Source organism: Spea bombifrons, chromosome 4, assembly GCF_027358695.1.
Source record: "Spea bombifrons isolate aSpeBom1 chromosome 4, aSpeBom1.2.pri, whole genome shotgun sequence".
NCBI classification, from domain to species: domain Eukaryota; kingdom Metazoa; phylum Chordata; class Amphibia; order Anura; family Pelobatidae; genus Spea; species Spea bombifrons.
The window spans coordinates 33,327,121-33,332,151 of NC_071090.1; the positions used below are offsets into that span (position 1 = coordinate 33,327,121).

Below are 5,031 nucleotides of genomic sequence, written 5' to 3' on the forward strand. Positions count from 1 at the left end.
TGATTAGCAACACAAAAGTAAAATAAATGAAGTTGCTTTGTAAAACACATCCCGTTGTATCATTAGTATGTTTTGTATTGTTTTGTACTGTTTGTTTTCCATTTGGTTGTATTGTGATTTGTAAGCAGAGATAGCGTGTAATGATAACACAATATCAGCTGTGAAAGATTACCACTGCACTGCTGCAAAGTGCTTTCTAAATGTCTTCCTGCAATCTCATTCCCTACCTATAAAATTGGAAATTACAGGAGCTACCGGGTCATGAGTCTCAATGAGTCATTGCTTGCTGGGTGACAAATCTTTGAGGTGTGCTAAATTCCCCATAAAACCTCATGACTGGAGCATCATGTAGCTACATGCGAAGTTAATGGAACGTAAGAGATGTGCTTATGAAATTATTTTGTGTGATCACACAAAAAGCACTAGAAAATAATGAGCCCCAGACAGAAGCAGTGTTCAGCCGAGACAAGGATATATCTTATTCTATCCAAAAGTGGGTTATATATATAACAATAAATTAAACAGATGACCACAAAATATCAATGACTGGATGGCACCAAAGTGCTCTTATCACTATAGCCACCAACAGACAGCTACAATCAAATGAATGTAATTATTATACTAATAATAAAATTTTTAGTCCTGTGGAAAAGTATTTTTTTTCCAAGAGCATAAAGTACAGTGCTGCGTACAGTAATGTAAACTAGCACTAATAAAAACTAGGCGTTATTTTATTTCGTTCCAATATGCATTTGTTATCTGCAGACCTCAAGGCTGTCATTCTTTTCAGTCCTGCTCAAGCACCACGTCTAGCTGATTCTTTATGGCAATTCTTATGAAGTCTATTCTTTCGTAGGTTTTCATTAGTCAGCGTTCAGCTGGGTGATTAAGACTGAGACATTCTATTGTTTACCAAAGGCAGTGTGATAACAGGTCAGAGTGTTTGCCTAATGGATTGGGATAAGATAACAGAGCTATATAAATGGCTATTATGCAGCTGCTGAAAAGCATGATACAAAAACTTGAAAGGACAACATTTTTTTTGTAATTTGATACTAGTAACTAAAGTTAGGCTGTCCAAACTTCAATTATTTTGCGAATATCAATTGTCATGAATGGAATGCTTTTCTGTTACCTGCCTCGCAAAGGAGTTAATGCATACTCACATTACTACTTTATTAACGCATAACACCATTCGCAAACGTTGTGGGCAGGGCCGGCCCTATAATGGGGAAGACTGGGGCAATTGCCCCAGGCGGCACTTTAGAAGGGGCGGCACTTTGCCGCCCCAAGCACTTTTTTTTTTGAAGCGGAGGAGAGAGAGAGAGAGGGGCACCGAGTGGTTTTCGCTTACCCGCTCGGCGCCCCTCTCTCTCTCTCCTCTGCGGCGAGTCTCCCTGTTCGGTCCCGGTGCCGGCTTGTAATGCAGAGCGCCGGAAGTGACGTCAATTTCCGGCGCTCAGCATTACAAGCCGGCACCGTGGCAGAGCAGGGAGACTCGCCGCAGGACTGTTTAAACGTAAGTACCGGCGGGGGGGGGCGGCGTTTTAAACTTCGCCCCAGGCTGCGTTAAGTCTTCGGCCGGCCCTGGTTGTGGGGCTACAACCGCAACTTGTCCTACGCGAAAGGTTTTCGGGTGTCTTTATGCATTAGTAAGGTGGTACTGTCAGTATATACTATTACTTGGAGTGCCTGATACTGATTGTTTATTTATGGAGATATGTGCAGTGGTGGTTCAGCAGTGTTATATGATATACACTGTACCTGGAAAGAAGTCACTTTGGAAGTGGTGAGTCCTCCAGTCTCTTTAATATCCCTTGAATACTTCAGTGCTCTACCCTAAGGGAGGGAGGACAAGCAGATATGGTCCTCTTTTGGTTTTAACAGGGGGGGGGTGAAGGGGCTACATATCCCTTTGGGCATTATGGCAAAGAAGATTGGGGACCCAGGCGTTACTCTGTTGCTCTTCAATTGCAAGGCTCCATGATCACCTTCCCTGATGTAGCTAAAGCACGACATCACAGGCTTTCAACTTAAATCAAGCACTTTAGGGAATACACAATTTGAGTGTCATTGTGAACTTAAGGTTTTTTTCCCCTTTCTTTCCTCAAACCCCAGCTACTTGGATTCCAGGAGATGTGCCGTGTTGAGTACATCCCGGGGCAGTCGTATGCCTGTGCCCACACTCATTACCAGTCAGCTCCAGGGCAGCGGAGAGGGGGGGGTAGTGCATTGCAGCTCTGTAGCCACAACATATTTCACCAGGAAAATGTGTTTTTAATTTATTTATTTAACAGGAAAGATACATATTAAAGTAGTTTAAAAAGAAACAAAAAACTTGTGCACTTGTACAACAATCAGCAGCAGCCAAGAGGAACTCAGTGAGGTGCAGGCCTCCCAAACCCTATTCCTCTATATAAATCAATAAATATTACAGATTTATCTTTGCAATTACTCTACAGAACAACACGTAATCAGAAGTTTGCCTTTATTCTAATCACTACTTCCCAGACCCAGATGACACTTCCTGGTAATGGCTAACTAAGTTATCAGAGCATTGGTTGCCTTTTGTACAAGATAATCTCACTTTTTCTGACACTTATGGACAGTCCTACATGCTATTTTACATACTGTGAGTTTTCAGTAATGTGTTTTCCTGTTATGTACTTTATTTTTTTTAACAATTTTATCTTTTTGCCATTTGTTTTTGCCGAATGTACAAGCGGCAAATGGCAGGGTGTAGAAGAGCACAATAAGGAACATGTTTACCATTATCCATACCTACCTTCCAGGGCCGGCCCTACAATGGAGCCGACTGGGGCAATTGCCCCAGACGGCACTTTAGAAGGGGCGGCACTTTGCCGCCCCAAGCGCTTTTTTTTTTTTTTTTTTTTTAAGCGGAGGAGAGAGAGAGAGGGGCACCGAGTGGTTTTCGCTTACCCGCTCGGCGCCCCTCTCTCTCTCTCCTCTGCGGCGAGTCTCCCTGTTCGGTCTCGGTGCCGGCTTGTGATCCAGAGCGCCGGAAGTGACGTCAATTTCCGGCGCTCAGCATTACAAGCCGGCACCGTGGCAGAGCAGGGAGACTCGCCGCAGGACTGTTTAAAGGTAAGTATCGGGGGGGGGGTAGATTATGGCGTCCCCAGGCGGCGTTAAGTCTTCGGCCGGCCCTGCTACCTTCGCAATCATACACCACACTTTATAACAAGCTACCTTTCTGATGCTTACAGCTTACAAGAAGACTAGACCTTCAGGTTTCCAGTATATGTTAAACATACAAGAACATAATGTATACAAATAAAAGGTAGGTTGTCATGTAGAAGGACTGTTATGCATGTTGCAAGTAGACCAGATCATGGAACCTCCTACTAAGAACCCAGGTCGTTAATGTCTTAACAAAGATTGTACATAATTGTGTACATTACCACTCCAAACTTAATGATGAAATCCCACTAGGGAGCTACGGTTAAGGAAAAATATATGTGAGTTCCGGGCAGTAAAACCATCTCCGATGGCCCACTTCCATCAAAGCTGGTGTGATGAACTGGTTGTAGAAGAGTGGATACTGCAACAAAAGAGGGTGTCCTAGGCAAACCTCTGTTAATAGGTCTATATATAATGAATATTTCACCACTTTGCAGGATCTTTTTCACTCCGATAAAGGCAAGAGACCAAATGCTAAGTTCAAGAGGATTTATTGAAAGGGCTTTTGTCACACAAACACTTGGAGCACTAACTGGCTGGACACCTAAAATGCAAAATGTTAACACAAAGCCCCAAATAATAGTTTTATCTAACAGCGCTCTCCACAGAGTTGTGGATTCGTAGCTCAGGTTTGTTCTGACCTCTGCTGATTACCTTATATAAAGTCCCCAGTTCTTAATGAGTGGCTGCAAGTGGGAGCTAATGGGTAGAGCCATAAAAGCATGCCAGGTCCCAATAACCTTCCCTCCACAATGCTGCCTCTGCCTGTCTCACCTTGGAGTACGCTGAGTCATAAACATTCTAACTAAATTTCACTAAATTCCTTTTTTCTAATCATTTTCTTGTTTTATAAATAATAAAAGGCAGAAAACTTGCTGCATTTAACCCCTTCGTGACAGTGGCTGTTTTTACATCTCTGCTGTGTTTGTGGTTAGCTGTAATTTTTTTCTTTCTCATTTACTGTACCCACACAAATTATATTTTTTTCCAGGACAAAAACTGGTTTCTTTAGAAACCATTATTTTGATCATGTCACTTGCTACAGCGAAGCCATCCTTGTCCAAGCAGTCTCTTGCCTTCTGTCTCATTCCCCTCAGCCTCCTAATAGATTTTAAGCAGACAAGAGCAGGCCCCTCTTCTTCTGTACCAGTACGTCTCATATGTGTGTTTGTGTTGGAATATAAAGGGCTCACACAGCTCCAAAAAATTTGCCCATTCGCCTGAGATTGGATTAATAAGTCTGAGTAAGGTCTAACCCTGAGACTTCCCAGGCACATTGCTTTAGTTCAGCATTTCCATAAGGTTAAGCCAATACAAGTACGAGGGCTGTGCAAACCCTTATTTTTATATTTTACCATGACCATCTTTGATGATAACGAGACCCTGGGCAAGTTAATTTGGAATTCCCACTGTGCACTTTCTGTACAAAGGCTATTTTTTCCTCGATCACATCCTGCATTGACAGCAGTTCATACACACACGTGGACATTCTAAGCCATGATAGGCAATAAAAGGGTACTAAGTGCACATTGTATTTTGTAATTACATCATCCATTTAGGACATAATTCAAAAATGGTAATCACGCAAACTACACACTCCGCTAAACCTAAAACTTGAAAACAAGGATTCATGTCATATGAAATGAAAAACAGTTTTGGCAAATCTGGAGAATTACAATAAATATGTATTTCTACAGTTGTAAGAAATGAAGGGTGCCTTTAAAATGGGACATTACATTTTATGCATACTGTTTTTGGGAAGATTTGGGTTTCTGTAAGGTGGGATATCTGGTTTTACAATGTAAGGTCATTTGCACTACAAAGGGTTTG

At 42.2% G+C, this 5,031-nt stretch overlaps 1 long non-coding RNA gene across 1 annotated transcript; it reads right to left on the reverse strand.

Moving 5' to 3' along the window:
* Positions 1–2,481: 2,481 nt before the first annotated feature.
* LOC128490521 (uncharacterized) lies at positions 2,482–3,231 on the reverse strand. Its single transcript, XR_008353958.1, has 3 exons — positions 3,175–3,231; positions 2,668–2,785; positions 2,482–2,582 (listed from the first exon to the last, which is right to left on the reverse strand). It is a non-coding gene; the product is annotated as an uncharacterized LOC128490521 (long non-coding RNA).
* Between the last annotated feature and the right edge of the window lie 1,800 nt (positions 3,232–5,031).